This window comes from Tamandua tetradactyla, chromosome 4, assembly GCF_023851605.1.
Source record: "Tamandua tetradactyla isolate mTamTet1 chromosome 4, mTamTet1.pri, whole genome shotgun sequence".
NCBI lineage: Eukaryota > Metazoa > Chordata > Mammalia > Pilosa > Myrmecophagidae > Tamandua > Tamandua tetradactyla.
The window spans coordinates 36,822,698-36,841,003 of record NC_135330.1 but is presented as its reverse complement, the minus strand read 5'-3'; the positions used below and the strand labels follow the sequence as shown (position 1 = coordinate 36,841,003).

Sequence of the window (18,306 nt, the reverse complement as noted above, 5' to 3'; positions counted from 1 at the left end):
TGATCGGCCGCTGGACAGATCTGCTGGAGGGGAGCTTTTCATGGGACCACCACTCACTCAGACCTACCTTGCTTCCCCTGGGTAAGAATTTGAGGGGTTCTAGAAATTTACTCCTCCATGTTTGCCCTAAGAAAATGACGCTAAATTCTGCATCTTTTCTTTCGTATCCTTTCGATAATTAAACCCTGTTTGACAAACAAAGAAATTGTGTGTCAGACCTTCTAATGGTCTGAAACTAATTAAATTTGACGGTTCAGTGATTGTTCACACAATAATGACGGGATCCAGTAATTTATTCTGGGACTAGTATAGAAACAAAGTCGACACCGAAGCAACCAAGCATTGGGCAGCAAATGGAGCATTGGGATTTCCTATGAGGACCAATACCAGCTGGAATAGGGTCCTCCATAGTTTCACATTAAACACAGTAAGAAACAATTGGCAGTAGATCCCACACCTTCAGAATTGCCAGCGGGAGGCAGCAGATCCTCACTGACCTGGAAAATCACTTATCCTACGTTAGATCTGATATTCTACTTCAGCAAATCATTGGATCTCTCTACTTTGCATTCATTTTTTTTCACATGCCTTAATTTAATTGGTATGTATAAATTACAACATGCTATAATTCGCTTTATTGTATACCATCTTCTAACACACAGAGGCAGGACTGAATATAATGAGTTAAGTTCCAGGCAGACCGCCTGGGTTTTGAAATCCATCGCGGCCCCTTACTAGTTGTGTGATCCTGCCTTCATTTTTAAAGGATATTTTCACAACATAAAAAATTTTAGGTAGAACATTTTGGGATATTTTTTTTTTCACTGCACTTTACAAATGTTGCTTCTTTGTCTTTTTGTCTTCCACTGTTTCTTATGAGAAACCAGCTGTAATTTTTCTCATTGTTTTCTTCTGTCTTGTGACTTTTTTTCCTGGCTGCTTTAAAATTTTTTTTTTTTTAATCTTCCTTTAGCAGTAGTTTGGCTATAATGTGCCTAAATATGGTTTTATTTGTGTTTATATTTCTTGGGGGTTATTGAGATTCTTGGATCCGTGAGTTAATGGCTATCTAATAATTTGGAAAATTTTTTGCTATTATTTCTTCATATATGTTTTTCTGCCCTAATTTCTCTTTCTCATCTCTGAACCCCCACCCACACACACCCCTCTGGGCCTTTTATTTTATGTATCTACTGCTTTATGTGATCCTATTGTCCCATGTGTCTCTGAGGTTTTATTTGATTGTTTGAGCAGTTGTAGGTTTACAGAAACATCATGCAGGAATTACAAAGTTCCCATATACTCCTCTCCTCTGTCACAGTTTTCCCTACTATTAACACTTTGCATTAATGTGGTGACTTTGTTATAATTGATGAGCCAATGTAATTATGATTATATTATTAACTATAGTCCATAGCTTATATTAGGTTTCATTCACCCTTGGCAAAGTTCTGTTTATTTTATTCAATATTTTTCTCCCTATACTTCTGTTTAGAGAGTATCTATTGACCTGTCTCAGTCACTGATTCTTTCTTTTGCAGCCTCTAATCTGCTATTAAGCCCTCCACTTAAATTTTTCTTTTCAGACGTTGTACTTTCATTTCTAGAATTTCCATTTGATTCTTTTTCTATCGTTTCCAGTTCTCCCCTGAGATTTCCCCATCTGTTCACACATTCTGTCTGTAGTTTTCTTGAAATCCTTGAGCATAGCTGTTTTAAATTTCCTTTCTGCTAATTTCAGCATCTGTGCCCACTTTGGGTCTGCACTTGATTATGTAGCACATTTGTTTGCTCTTCTGATGTCTAGTAATATAAAATTTTACATTAGATGTAGCAAATGCTGTGTTGAAGAAAGTTCGGATTATGCTCTCTGTTTTGAAGGATGTTGAATAGTCTATCAAACAGTTAATTTACTAGTGAGTTTTCCTGATCCTGTGGAAACTGGTTTTAGGCTTTATTAGAGCAAATCTGGAGTAGCCCTCATGCTATTGTATGGTCCTTATTTCTAAAAAGAAATTGAATACTTGGGATGTTTAGCAAAATGTTTCCATTTTTGACTGATGGGAACTCCACTATCTCCAGCACCGTGAAAACTCAAATTTCCCCTGAGTTCACAGATCCTAGCAACTATTCTGTGCCATGCCTTTGTGCAATCTTGCCTCTTATATGTGCAACTTAGCTTTCACCCAAAGAATCAAGGAGCTATCTGCGGGGTCTTTTGTTGCACGGCTTCTCCCTCTCTAATACTACAAATTCCTGTCACCTCAATATTGCCAAACTCTAATCTTTGTTTTCTCCACTCAGCATGACCTCTGCTTTGTTTGTGGGCTCTCCTTCTCTGTGTTGCCCCCAGGCAGAAATCTGGGGTGATTATTGAGCTCACCTCATGTGCATTCCTTGTCTAAAAGACAACTGCTCTGTGCTTCCTCTTGTCCAATGTCTAAAAATTCTAGCTTAATATATTTTTATATTTTATACAGTTTTAAAATGATTTATGATGTAGGACAATCCTCAAATTCATTTTCCATCATGGCTAGAATGATAATATTATGAGTCTCTCTATCTAGATCTATCTCATGTGTGTCTCATGTCCTCTGTCAAAATTTGATAGTTGACCTTGTCCTGTGTCCATCAGTTAGAAACATGGAAAAAAATTACCCTTTCTCCTTCCAGCTCTGATTCTTTCTTCTATGCATTTCATTTACATATAGAAATACATTAGAATGTTTCTCGATGACTTCACCAAAGAGTCTTTTTTTTTAACCTTGGGTCCTGGAATTTTTCATGTGGGCTGTTAATTAAAGTAAGTGAACCGCAGCTCAGGGCTTGGAAAACTTACATTTGTGTTTGATGAAATGAAAAATTGACCAGAAATGTCTTTTTAAGAATTTGAGTCTGTGAAATAAACCTTTCATCTTCTGACACCTGGGATTACTTATTTCAGTTCCCAAGACTTGCCATTTTTTTTTAATGAAAACTTTCTTTAGTGGAGTCAGACAAAGTGGCAAGAGAGGCCTCAGAAGGTCAAAACTCAGAGATCCTGCTGCTGAAACCACAATCCTGGGATCTTCTAAGGGAATAGTAAAACAGTTACTGATGAAATTCTACATATATCTTATGAAAAATGTTCTGTAGGAAAGGTGAGACTTTAATCACTGACAACACAAAAGTAATGGGCTGAAACCATTAAAGATAAACAGTTTTACCCAGTAGAAAAAAGGCAAAAAAAAAAAAAAGGCTTGAACAGACACTTCACTAAAGAGGATATTCAATAAATGTATGAAAGGAGCTCAAAATGATTAGTCGCCAAGAAAATTAAAATTAAAATCACAATGAAATACTACTATAGATTAACTAAAATGGCTATAATGAAAAAGACAACAGTGAGTGCTTGTGAGGAAAATGAATCCTTGAAATTCTCATACTCTGTTTGTAAAAGTATAAACAGGTACAACCACTTTGGAAAATCAGAAGTTTTTACTAAAATTGAATATAGGCAATCCCTATACCCTGCAGCTTTTCTCCTAGATATCGCCAACTGAACTGTATTCATCTGTAGAGCAAAATACTAGTACAAGAATGAGCCTTGTTCATTATAACCCCAAACTATAGAATAGATAAATAAATAAATAATAGTTTATTCATATGATTGAATGCTATAAAGAAATGACAAAGAAAAACTATGGCTACATGCAACAATTTGGGTAAAAATCACAAACATGATATTGATTAAAATAAACCATATACAAGAGAATAAATACTGGATGATGCCATTTATTTAAAGCTTGATGAAAGGAAAAAGCTAATTTGTGATATTAAATATAAGGATAGTATTAACTTTGGGGAAGGGAGTAGAGATTAGGACAGACTTCTTGGGTATTTGTAAAACTGTATTTCATGATCTGGGAGATAGGTACATGGGTATGTACACTTTGTGAAAACCTATCAATTTTTTATGTCATGTATTAGTTTGCAAGCTGCTGGAAAGCGATATTCCAGAAATGAACGGCTGCTATAAAGGGAATTTAATAAGTCACAAGTTTACAGTTCTAAGCCTATGAAAATACCCAAATGAAGGTGTCCAGGGAAAAACATCTTAAGTCAAGAAAGGCTGTCGCATCTGGAACACCTCTGTCAGCTGGGAAGGCATGCTGGTCCCTTGCTCTTTGGCTCTGTTGCTTTCAGCCTCTGTTCCTGTCGGAGTTCCTCATTTTGCTTCTCTGGGGCTGGGCTTCATCTCTTGGCTTCCTTTGGCTCTCTCCAAATTCTGGCTTTTTTTAACATCTCATGGTGATGTCTGCTGGGCTTCAAGCATTTGCAAACATCTGTGTCTCTGTTCTCCAAGTGTCGGCATCTTGTCAGCTCTGCTCTGAAGTTCCTGTTGGCTCTGAGGCTTCTATTATTTCTGTTGCTTCTGGCATTTCTGGCTGTCTCCAAAATGTTTCCTCTTTTAAAGGTTTCCAGTAAACGAATCAAGACCCACTTTTGAATGTGTGGAGTCACATCTCCAGCTAATCAGAAGTCACACCCACAATTGGCTGCATCACATCTACAAGGAGATCATCTAATCAAAAGTTTCCAACCCACAGTATTGAATTAGGATTAAAAGAAATGGCTGCTTCTGCAAGATTGAATCAGGATTCAAACATGGCTTTTCTGGGGTACATAATACTTTTAAACTGGCACACATTGTGATTTCCAGTTTGCTGTACTTATATTATACTTTAATAAAAGGTGTATTTCAAAAGACAGATAGTTTAATAACATTAAGGAACAATTTTAAATTTTGAGTTTGATCCACAAAAAATGGCTAGATACCTTGAAGGAATGGAATGGTCATATTTACCCATAATTTTTCCTGAGATTTGATTTGCTTAGGATTTCCACACTCTCTGAGACTAAAATGATGGATAAGAATTGGGCAAAACTGAGGGAGACACCAGTGTAAATGGAAAGCACAGCATGAGAAAAGCCGAAGGGTGAGTAAGCGCAGGCACGTCCACTGACTACTGAGAGGTGGGCCCTCTGCTCCCCTGAACGTTCCTAGGTTGAAAGTTTCATCTTGGAGCATCGTGGGAAAGTGACTGAGAAGGGAAGTGGGGACCATACTAGGGAATGTTTTTGGTTTTTTCATTGTGAAATATAACATAGATACAAAAAAATAATAAATTCCAAGTACATTTTAACAAGCAGCTATAGAGCAAATATTAAAGTTTGATATGGATTACAGCTCCATGATTTTTCGATTTTTTTTTCTAACTGCCCCAAAACACTGGAGACCAACAGAAATATATCAGTATAATGATTCAGAAGTCATACTTGTTTGTTAAATCCTCTCTTCTCTATTATACTACTCCTTCTCTTTAAATAACATATATACATAAAAGCAAAAAATTTCAAAGTGCATCGCAACAATTAATTGTAGAACAGATTTCAGAGTTTGGTATGGGTTACAATTCCACAATTTTAAGTTTTTACTTTTAGTTGTTCCAAGGTACTGGAGGCTAAAAGAAATATCAGTATAATGATTCAACACTCATATTCATTTGTTAAACCCAACTTTCTTTGTATAACTTCACCATCACCTTTGATCTTTCTCCCACTCTTCAGGGATGTCTGGGCCATACCCTTTATAACTTTTTCATGTTGGAAGGAGCTGTCAATAATATGGAGTAGGGGGTTAGAACTAGCTGATGCTCTGGAGAGGTTGGGCCCTCTAGGCTGCAGGACTTATCTGGTCCAGGGACCCATCTGGAGGTTGTAGGTTTCTAGAAAGCTACCCTAGTTCATGGAACCTTTGTAGAATCTTATATAATGCCCTGGGTGTTCTTTAGGATTGGCAAGAATGGTTTTGGTTTGGTTTGGCAAGTTATGATAGGCAGCACTGTCTCTCTGAGGCATGCATTACGAGTGACCTCCAGAGTAGCCTCTTGACTCTATTTGAACTCTTTCAGCCACAGATATCTTATTTGTTACACTTCTTTCTCCTCTTTTGGTCAGGATGACATTGTTGATCCCATGGCGCCAGCATACTGCGGAACGTTTTGATGAGGTTTGTTCTTTATCTCATAGGCCATGGAGAGCCAACAACAGTTTTAAACAGTGAAGTGACATTCCCTTCCCCCAGTTCTCTTCCTACTTTAAATAGAGTGAGGTGTGGGGAAGATATCTGAATTGACGGAGAGCTTATTTTTTCCTGGGCATTACATATATATATATATGTGTGTGTGTGTGTGTGTGTGTGTGTGTGTGTATAATGTTTTTATTTCCACAACAATCCAAAGAGGTGGGCTTTTTCATTTCACAGATAAGGAAATTGATACTAAGAAAGGCTGAGTAACTTGTCCAAGGACAACAGAAGTGGCCTTCGGCTAACAGATGAGAGAGACTTTGCTTTCTTTTTCAGAGTGACCCCAGGAAATATAGCTGAGAGGGATTCAGCAAATGATTTACTCGTGGGGGTAGGAGTTGACAGGAAGGGAAAGGAAGCAAAAGAAACCTCAGTCGCATACTGAAGTAGCCCTATCCAAGGCAAGTGGCTGGCATGGTTTCCCTGGTTACAGATAACCCCATCCCACCACAAGCACTCATCTTCCCTCTAGGCCAGAAAAACCCAATTGATGATCTCACCCAAGCTATGGAGTCAGAGCTATTCAATCCTGTGTCAGCCCAGGGCACTGCTTCTAGAAAAATAACTTTTTATTTTAGCAAGTCATTATTAATGATTCTCCCTTCTTATCTCAGAAATGTTCCCCTGCTCAGTGATGTACTGGGTGAATGAGTGTTTTTTGAAATTTTCCATCTCTTTCATAGTTTTCAGATTTGGCTCATGTGAAAAAGAGTTGAGAAGGTGGAAAATTTCCTTTATCCATACTGAGGTCCGTATCACCAATTGTCTCTATATTTGTGGATCAATGATGTGCCATTTTCTCACTAACATAGGATAGTGGTATTGATGTCAGATGATATTTTCAGGTTCAAATCCCAAACCCATCCCTTCCAGTTATGTGATTTGAGGCAAGATAATAAACATCTCAGATTCCTTATCCCTATTATGGGATACCATGAGTACCTGCTTCATAGTGAGAAAATGGACATAAAGTGCTTAACATACAGCCTAAAACTAAATAAATTACTATTAATTCTATATTTAGACTGGGTTTCTGGCCTTTCCTTTACTTAACAGAGAATTTCTTAGTAATGTTAACACTGTTCCCAAAGCAGTTGAGAAATTAAATGTTTCAGTTAATTAAATATTACTGGCAACTTATCAATATGCATCTTGATCTATATATATATATATATATATATATATATATATATATACGATCAGCTTATGAGGTCAATGATATTTAGCAAATAAGATTCACAATTACATTCAGGAGGCAATGTTATTGCATGGAACTTACAGGATTTAATCTGATTGGCTGACTCTACCGTCCCCACTTTAAACTTCCAAAGGTATGAACATCAACGAATTCTGTGTGTACCCATTTTTACAAATACAACTTAAGTATTCCAATTGCTTCACAAGACTATTACACCTGAAAACATGAACCCTCGTTGTCCCTAAACTTTCAAGCTTAATTTTTCTTTTCTTTAAAATGGCATAATCCTAATACCCCCTACATAGTGTTGCTGTGAGGCTTAAATAAGACATCCAATGACAAAGGGTTTAGCATAGAGTATGCACTCATTAAATATTAGTGTAATGGATTCTATTGGTTTCCAACCTGGATAGTCTGTTTACAGGCCAGTGTGCAAATCCCCCACCTGCTGTTTACATTGGCTGGTAACAAAGTAGAGCTGACCCTTCTCCAGAAAATAGACCTCAGTCAAAGAGGGAGTCTCCTTGCTAGGAAGAAACCATGTCCTAGTGCAAATCTCAGCCAATGACAACAGACGTACCAACTGCTGGCCTACTTGCTCCATGGTGGGATGTTTTGTGAAACAATTTAAGCTTCCCTGAGGAAGCAAAGTGAAACCAGCCTTCAGCACAGATCATACCCTTGTTTAGCTTTTCACTTCCATTTCATCCTGCCTCTCTCTCTCTCTCCCCTTATCCTGGGAGCACTTTATCAATAAATCACTTCCAAGAATCTCCAACTCAGTCTAGTTGAGTTGCTAGAGCACCCAACTCAAGACAGTTGCTATCAGAGGTGGTCTTAGAAAGCAGACCTTAAGGATGGGACTCTGGAGCTGCTGGCCAACAGCAGTGAGAGCCACCCCACTGGAGTTGGTAGAATGGTGGTGGTAGTAGTTTCTGGCACGCTCCAGTAGGGTGAGTATAACTAATCTGTAATGAGCTGGGATGGGATTCAGGTGGAAGGGACTACACTATCTGGTGTCTCAAATGTCCCAGGCATTTCAGAGGTCTCTGGAATTAGATGGATAGCTGAAGAGGGAAAATTACAGGCTCAGACTTATTAGTCAAAAGTTTAAAGCAAAGCATGAGAATCAGGTGGCTTCAGCTCTTGCAGCCGGGGGAGGGAAAGGGGAGACAGAAACAGTTTAAGATCAGCCCTGAGGAGGCTGAATTCTCAGTTTCAGTCATTCTCCAAAGCCCAAGTCAGGGCCTTGATAGGGAAAGAGTGGTAACCTGAGAATTAAGATAGGCATATCTGCAGAGATGCATTTTGAATCCCCAGATTTCCCTGAACCCTCTGACGCTGAAGAAGTATCCTATTTCCATTGTTGAAGCTAGAGATCCCAGCCTCACCCCACCTCTCCTAACTTGCATGAAAATTGTAAAGGGACTTTAAATAATACTATAAAGAGTGCTTTTCACAATATGTTCCCACCTGAACACCTCACACAGATCCATGACTTGGATCCAATCTCAGCATAACCCAATCAGGAAAGTGTTGGACCTGCCAAGGGAGAGGATGTATTATATATCAGTGGAGCTGCAGAATCTGCGAAAAGTTTACTAACAGAAGCCAGACGAGTGTATCTAAGAGAGGACCTGAGAGTGCTTGATCAAGGGGAATGGAATAGAAAGCCGGTTAAGGGAAAGTTTGTGGAGATTGGGGCACTTCACCATAGCAGAAAGAATGGAACTTAGGAAATGACTCAACATTGCTGCTGGAATAGCTCTCAGAAGCTTGTAAAAAACAACGATCTACACGAAGTAAAGTAAAAGTGCAAGAATCACTGCAGCAAATGGTGGAGGAAGGAATAAGAAGGCTCAGAGAAATGAATGTGCTGGAATGGATCTAGTCTATAGAAGGCCACTCCATTCAGCAAGGCAATAAGGAGTACTCTGAGGAGGGCACTTCACAGACTCAGTAATAGCTCTTTTGAAAACCTTGACTGATGGTAGAACATGTTATTACAGAGTTGGAATCCCTAGTAGTGATGAGGATGATAGGATTCTAGCAATGCCAAGGCCAGGTGGCAGCACTTACATTTCAGAAGCATAACTCCCATAATGGACAGCAAGGTCAGAATGGTAGCCAGAAGCACCTACCCGGCTGGGATCGCTGGAGATGACGAGAACATGGTGTTCCTGGGCACAAGAGAGACACTGCTTAATACACAATCAAATAGATCAAGAATGGATAAGCAGAATTTCCATTTCCAGTCTGACATGTAAAGAGTTTGGAAACTGTCACTCCTGTCCTCACAACACAAAAAAAGCTGAAAATCTGAAAATCAACTACTCTCCTTAGAGCCTTCAGAGAATGAATCACAGGACAAACTGCTCTCCCTAAAACTGGGGAGATAGCAGAAACATAGAATCACAAATTGCCAGGAGCAGAAACTGCACCTGGACCTGGCATCAGGGAAGGATATTTAAAGGTTAATTGACTAATTGCTGGAGACTAAGACCAGGGGTGCCTGAGAGAGAAAAACTCCTGGAGGCCCAGTCCGGTACTTACCATGGGAATAGGAGAAAAATAGCCTCATGCTTCTGGCGGGGGTGGGGTGGGGATTGTAACCATTTTGAAATAACGTGCAGAGTATTCTGTTCTCCTTAACAAATGCCTACTCTCAAGGGAACTATTTTACTACATCCCGATCAGTGAGGGTTATATGAACATACATGAGAAGAAACTGAAGTCTTCTACCCCTTTAGAAAGTCATAAACTCTTGGCCAGTTTCCAGCGCTCAGGAAATTGAATGAACCCATTGACTGAACTGGAGGTTAGATCCCCATGAGAAAGGACATTTCAACACAATGGCAAGTATATACAACAGTTATTTCCCCAGGCCTTCCCCAAAGAGGCCTTTGGTCATTTATCCGGCTCTTTCAGGATTTGTTAGATTAAGGGTTTGAGTTGCTGCTGATATCCAGGGCTCAAAGCACCAACATGGCACTCCCGTTAGACATGGGCATATGGGGCTCAGGAAACAAATGGCATCTTGGCCTGGATCCACTCACAGTGAATCCAATAGATCCACAGACCCACACTGTGGTCATCACCTCTGTCTCCAAATTTGTAATTGAAAAATACACATTAGCATTTGACAGAACCATCACTTTCATTCCTTGATCTATACAGTAAGAACTCCTGCAGTAGGAAAGACCAACTTGAAGCCCTTGAAACTCCCTACCCCCAACCACTGCACCAAGAGTGTTTTAAAATATTGCATACGAGGGCAATGGCATCTAAAGGATGCAGATGTGGTGGTCTCTATTTGCCTTGTTCACCTCCTTTCTCCTTATCGATGGTGGAAGAAACTCTTCCCTAAGTTCTGAGGTTGACCAAACACACAACACCTCATACTAGTCAGATGAGATTGACAGAAGTTTATTAGTCATACACATTCATAGCTTGGGGAAGGAGGAGCCCACACACCATGCTTACAGGGTGATTGCTCTTGGTAACAGAGTAAACATGCAAGGGCTGTGGGAGGCAGGCTTTGTAGGAAAAAAGAGGATAGGTTGTCTTCTGGTTCCCATGGGAGGATCTGATTGGTCTGTTGGAATAAGTTGGCAGATTGGCAGAGAACTGAAGCCTACTCTTTGGAGATGAGAAGGCACTGTGTCTGGTTCCCTTGATAAGGAGTGTTGTTTGGCTGTGGGATCTTGTCTGCAGGAGCAGAGGGGGAGGGGAACTTGTGGCTAGGCCCTTTGACTTCATCAGATATCAAAGCAGCACTTAATATTGAAACTCAATTTCAGGCCTGACACCACACCATAATATTCCCATTAATTCACTAGTCTGGTCCCTGTAAATCAGATAGATCATGGCCAATGACGTTAGACTACTACATATAAACCAAATAGTACCCTAATGGCAGTTGTGGTGCTAAATGTGATATCTTTATAAAAGTAAATTAATACAACTCCAGGTGCATGGTATGCAGCTATTGATCTGATGGACATATCAGGAAGGAAGATCAGAAACATTTCCCATTCTGAACACTGTACATCCATAGTTTTGCCTGTGTGTATATTTATTCTCTGCTGTTTGTCAAAGTGTAGCATCAAGCATCCTGGACAGTCTGACCATTCAGCAGAATATCCAATTGGTCAACTAAATTGACGACATCACCCTAGTCAAACCAGATGAGAAAGAAGTGACAAATACTCTGGATATAAAATACATGTGCTCCATGGGGTAGAAGATAAACATTACGAAATTTCAGAGGCCCACCATATCAGTGAAGTTTTCTGTGACCTAAGGATCTAGGGCATGCGATGACATCCTTTCCAAAATAAAGGCTAAGTTATCGGATCTTGCATCTCCCACAACTAAGAAGGAAGTGTGATGATGCTTGGTAGGCCTCATTTCTTTTTGATACGGCATTTAATGCATTTGGAGAGTTTACTGCAAGTCACTGCAGGAATGGGGTCCATAACAAGATCTGGCTCTGCAGCTGGCCCAAGCTGTGGTACAAGCAGCCCAGCTACTTAGTCCATATTACTTGGTTGATTTCAGGGACTCAAGTTGGAGGAAGATGCTGAGTAGAGCCTCTGGCAAGTCTTAGTAGGAAAGTTGTAGTACACCCATGCACCAGCTGTGTGAGTGTTTTTAGATAATAATACACTGTTGTCCCCTTCTTCCAAGAACTGGTCCTTGTGCAATGGGAGCTACATTGCCCAGGAGGTGACACAATTTATTCCCAGGGATATGTCTTGGCCAATGAGCGATTGACAAGAGAAGACCACTTTTGTGGTACAACTTGCTTTCCTTAGGGTCAGAATGAAGCTAGTCTCCAGCCGAGACCACCTCTTGCTTAGCTTATTGTTTCTCTGACCTTTAGCCTTTACTCTCCTTCTCTTGAGCACATCTCCCCAATACATTATTTGATTAAAACCACAGTTGGAGCTTGGTTGATCTACCTTCTCCTGCTTCTAGTAGAGTCTGCCTCTATTTCCCCACCAGGAAGTGTCTCCAGCCACCTGCCTTGGCAATGGGGGAGGGGCGCCAGCCTCCACAGCTGGGGGCTTTACTCTCAGTTCTGTGCTGTGAGCTCCCGCCCTCCCACCCCTTTCAGACTGGTGTACAATGCGCATCTGGTCACAGATGTCCCCTAAACAGTTGCTTCAGACAGTTTCTGGATATCTACTGGCTGCTCTAGAAACTAATTAAATTCCATACCTCCCTACACCACCATCTCACTCCCCAGTACATTTGAGCAACAATTTTGATCGTAGGCTCACTTCTAAGGAAATTGACCTGAGATAGCTTTTATTACAGCCAGTATTATATATATATATGTATACGTATTGGCTTCGTGCTCTGTGCCAGTCACCAGGCTGAATACTTTATCTATAACATTTCCTACTGTCAAATTTCCCCACAATGCTGTTAATACCATTTCTACTCTTAGACAAAAAAATCGGGTATAGAAAGGTTAATTGACTTTCCAGAGAACACCCAGTCAGAGACTGGAAGTCATATAATTCTTATAATATCTGACAAGTGCTCCATACCCCTTCTCTTAGCTAAAACTATATGTATAGAAAAATGCATCTATCCTTTCACCCACTCTTTTAACCAATATGTGTGGTACCCTTAGTTGCCAAGCACCTTGCTGGGTGCTGGGGACTCAGAGTTGAATGAGAGGGACACGCGGTGCCAGACTGTCCAATAGGAGGTCTAAGCCAAGGCTTCTCAACCTTAGCAGTGCTGATATTTTTGGCTAGATATTCTTTGTTACAGGGGGTCCTTTGTTTAAAAGGTTAGGGTGTTCTTCACTACAGGATCACAGGAGACCACCTGAATTAACCTCAGCATTGCACTCGAATCAACAAGTATGAACTATGGACCTTCTTCTCATGTGAATAATTTTATCTCTGAATCTCCAGATACCCCTGGCAGGGACTACCCCAATCCCACACCCTGTAAACAGACGTGTGCACGGGAATATGAGGTAAACATTAAAGGAACAATAAGAAACCAACCACAAAAAAGTCGACTCAGTTTGCAAAACAGTCTATTAAAATGTATAAAACTTGGTTTAAAATAGTCAGTTCATTAATTAAACATTGGCACTCACACCTGCTTTCATTTTCCTCTGTTCATAAGTTGGCTTTTTACTGCCTTTTATTCTGTCTCCATTGAACTTCTTATGTACAATACCACAATGACAGTGGTAAACATTATTAAACAGTCAATATTTAACTAAGTGCTGTAAGTATTAAAAAGGAACTTCAAAATTTTATAAATAGAAATGGAGATACATACCATATTCTGATTTGAAAAGCCAAATAATATTTTCTGCCTCTTCGACATTATTAAAATATTAAAGAGAAACTTTAATACAAGTATTAAAAAGAAACTTCAAAATTTTATAAATAAATATAAATGGAGAAGCATACCATATTCTGATTTGAAAAGCCGAAAAATATTTTCTACCTCCTTGGCATTAATGCAATTCCAATAAAAATCGCAATATTGGGGGCGGTTCCTGACAAAATGATTTTAAAGTTCATTTAGAAGAATGAACAAGCAAATGATAGAAAAAAGGGAGAAACTTCAACTCACAGATGTCAAAATATAAACCACAGTAATTAAAACGGAACAGTTCTGAACCAACAGAAAACATAACAGTGAAAAATAGCTCAAAAATAGAATATATTTACATATAATAATTTCTGTGTTATATATGAGGTACATAATGGATCTGTTTCAGGGATTGTGCTGGGATAATGGAGTAACAATTTGTTGATAAATGTCACTCCTAAGCAGAGGCAGTTACAAGGTGCTGCCAGGTCCGTCCCTCTTTCCTTCAGCAGTGATGTCCTGGTGAGCTACATGTGAAGACGGAGCCATCACAAAATCAAAAGGGCCTGGATGTCTGAGTCCCAGATAAAAAAGAATGCAGTTGTTTGCTTTGGACTTGGTATATGTGAAAAATAAACTTTTGTTGTCCTAAGTCATTGAAACTTGAGGGTTTGATAATACAACATAGGATATCATTTTAGTACAGTTCCTTTTTCATATTATTCTATTTTGATTCATGAATGTAATATTTTTTCCTCATTTCTCAGGAGATCATAGTGATTCTTCTGTTCTTTGCATAGTGTTTGCTTTTATTCTGATTCCTTTTTCCCATTTTTCTTTTTTATGTTAGAGTTTCTTCTTAAATGTCTCATAATTTTTGACTATTCAATGTTAAAACACAGCTCCAAAAATTCTATAGAAATCTATTGCATGGCATATGCAACTTGTAGACTGTTGAATTTTACCAGAGGATGGGGCCAGCTTTTCATTAGGAGACCCACTTATGTTAATTTATGAAAGTCATTTCTTCGGGGCTGTTCAATATCCCAATAGAGAATGCTCCAATTTCCTGACTGGAGGGTGAGATGACACACATGCCTGACTGTCTGAGTCCTGGGAGCAAGATGGGAAAAATATCTACATTTTAAAATGAAAACTTTCACTAACTTCCCCCGTTTTCAGTGCCTGGTATCCCCACGTCTGGCATTCCTCTTAGTCAGTTTCACTGGACAATCAACTTCTGGTCTTTTGCACGGGTTGACTGTCAGGTTTTGTAGTTTTCGGAAGGAAACCTGGGAGAAGCCAACTCTCCTTGTATGAATTTCACCCAAGCCCCTATTCAGTCAGTCCTGTACCTCACCCTCAGCTTTGGTGGTGCCTGAGTCTCGATGCTAAGATCTCTGAGGATCTATTGGGCAAGTCACCTTTTTCTCTGAAGACACACAAGAGGTTATATTTACTCCACTCTGCTAAGTCAGTCACTGTTCTTTCCAACTAACTTCCATCTTCTAAAACTTCCAAAATCTCTTATCTATGGTTTCCTTCTATGTTTTTGTTGTTCCTTGTGGACTTATGCATTTTTATTTCTTCACTGGGACTTTACCAGGCTTAGAGTCAGAGAAAAGTTGTTTTTTTTTCTTTTTTTAAGTAAATGATAAATCTAGTTTAACTAGAGATATATTGCTTTTAAAATGGAAAAATTATAAATAATTGTTAATTATTTATAAACAATAAATAATTATTTATTGGCACAAAATAATTAGAGGGGAGAGTTGACATTGCTTCCTATATGTGCTGATTTGAAAGGATGTATGTACCCTGGAGAAGCCATATTGAATCTTAATCCCATTTTGTAAAGGGACCCCTATTCAGTACTGTATGTTGGAAACTCTAAGATTATCACTGTAGAGATGTGATTCACTCAAGAGTGGGTGTTAAACTAGATTAAGCATGTCTCCACCCATTCCAGGTGGGTCTTGATTATTTTACTGATTATTTACTTATAAAAGAAGAAACATTTTGGAGAAAGCTAGAGTTTCCAAGAGAGCAGAGAGAATGACACAGCCACGAGAAGCAGAGAGTCCACCAGCCAGGGAACTTTGGAGATGAAGAAGGAAAATGCCTCCTGGGGAGCTTCATGAAACAGGAAGCCAGGAGAGAAAGCTAGCAGATGATGCCATGTTCACCACGTTCCTTTCCAGATGAGAGAGAAACCCTGACTGTGTTCGCCATGTGCCATCTCACTTGAGAGAGAAACCCTGAACTTCATTGGCCTTCTTGAACCAAGGTATCTTTCCCTAGATGCCTTAGATTGGACATTTCTATAGACTTGTTTGTTTGTTTGTTTGTTTGGCGTGGGCAGGCACTGGGAAACGAACCTGGGTCTCCAGCATGGCAGGCAAGAACCATGCCACTGCGCCACCATCGTGTCACCCTATAGACTTGTTTTAACTGGAACATTTTCTCAGCCTTAGAACTGTAAACTAACTTATTAAATTCCCCTTTATAAAGCCACTCCGTTTCTGATATATTGCATTCCGGCAGCTTGCAAACTAGAACACCATAAATAATAGAAATCTGTTTAAATACAACAGGAAGATGCTCAGCATACATGGTTTATTTGAAATATTAGAAAAGGATTCACAGGGCTTATCTACATATTTGTGCAGATCTTAGAATATGAAGGTTTAGTAATTCAATTTCACAAATATTTATTTATGAGAGAATCACATAATTGAAATCCTTTTCCAGAATTTTTTTCTGCAAATTGGCCAAATAGTACAAGTAGAAATGAATATTTTAACTTTCTATTGCTGTGTTCTTTGGTTATTTCAGAGTAAAACTCTAAACATAAAAAACTGACCATTTTAGCGGAGAAAGGAATGGATATAAAGGATATTTGAATTGAATGCATTATAACATATAAACTCAGACACGTTACCTAAATATTATTTATGTTTTTATGGTAACTTAGTTCTATTAAAGTTTGAGTTTCCTAAGATTACTTTTTTCCCCATCATAACCAACAATGAGACAGAAACTGCTTATTTCCCCAATCTCTCTTTCTCTTTCATTATGAAATTATAGATAATAATAATAAAGTTTGCCCCCATCCTTTTACTTTTGGGGAATCCATCCTACGGAAATAATCCAAAATTCAAAATTAAAATCTAGCCATTAAGATACTCATAACCGTCCTATTTATAACAGCAAGAAATTGGCAGCAACATCCCCCCCTCCCCCTGCCACACAAATGCAGAGACCTGCACCCTCAATTCATCCCAGTCTGGTTGTCTTCATTACAGAAGGGAGGGATTGGCATCACACAGGACAATAGAGAGTTCATCTTTCCTAACAGGAAGGAGGCCGAGTCTGTGAGTGCAGATGGATGGTAGGTGGGGGGGGGGGGTTGGGGGGGGGGATTTGTGTAAGCTCTTTTCCAATGGCTCCATTTCATCAGGAAAGGAAGAAGCAAGGTTGTCTGCTGAGAGAATGGAGGCAGAGGTGTCAGATGTGTGAGGAGAAAGAGAGGGTATGAAATAATCGTCTCGCAGTGTGGGAGGTTTCCCCAGTGTTCTTAGGAAACAGTGTGGTTGCTGGGCAGCGCTGAGGGCCCACTTGAGGTCATGGCATGACTTTAAAGCAAGGCCAGTCAGCATGGTTATGTGTGTGCTTCCGGCTGCTTCCAGCTGCTGCCAGCTGCTTCCAGGTGCCTCCGTCCATAGGCCAGAAAGGGCAAAGAGTTAGAAATATCACATTTGGAGATTTGCCAAGCAAATGCAGTGAAATGAGAGGGACGGGAGAAATGAGGGGATATTCAAGGAGATATCCCCTTGGCAGGCAGGAGGTCTGGAGTCTTAGTTTTAGTGTAGAGCTTACTCTTAACCTCTGTTGGGAAGGAATGAAGCTTCTTTGAAAGCGTGGGGCTCCCCCTTATCGTTGTTCATGGAGTTGGGAATATGTGGGGAAGTTGGGACCTAGTCCAAACACGTAGGACCTTCTTAGCATATGCTCCTTAGCATAGCATAAAGGGAATGCTTCACTTCCCTTTATTTCCTTTATTCCCCTGGTACAAAGTCTAGAACATCATATGTGCTCCAATAAATGCTTCCTGACTTAGAGTGGTAGGCTGTCAGAAAACTGGGCAGAGTGCTTAAGAGAGATCAGAGAAATCATTTTAGGGTCATCAATATATGGATGGTGGCTGAGGAGTTGGTGGTGAATAAGGAAAATAATATAGGGTATGAATTTTAGAGGGTCAGCGGGGGTCGAGGGGGCACAGCATTTGAGAGGCCACAGAAGAAGGACACTGGGGAGGAACAGAGGCTGGTGCCCTGTGGGCTGGAGGTGGGGTGGTCCATGCCTCCAAGAGAAGAGGGAGTGATCATAATGCAAATGTCACCAAAAGTTCAAATAAAAAGGGGCCGAACAGAGTCCACAGGATCTGACCGTTTGAAGGTCTTCAGTGACCTGAGCAAGAGAAATTTCAGTAGCGTGTTGGGGTGAAGCCATTGCGTAAGGAATCAGGGACTGATTGGGCCGTGAGGAAGTCAATGTGATTTAGATGATTGTATTAAGATTTTTCACTTTGGAGAGGAGAAGGGCAGTAGGGAACACAGGTCTTATA

The 18,306-nt window shown here is 39.8% G+C and overlaps 1 long non-coding RNA gene across 1 annotated transcript in view; it reads right to left on the bottom strand.

Moving 5' to 3' along the window:
- LOC143678887 (uncharacterized) overlaps window positions 1-18,306 on the bottom strand; it is an 84,621-nt gene that overhangs the window by 10,208 nt on the left and 56,107 nt on the right. The window contains exon 5 of the long non-coding RNA XR_013173461.1: window positions 9,408-9,508. This is a non-coding gene — a long non-coding RNA (uncharacterized LOC143678887). The remainder of the gene's footprint in view (window positions 1-9,407; window positions 9,509-18,306) is intronic.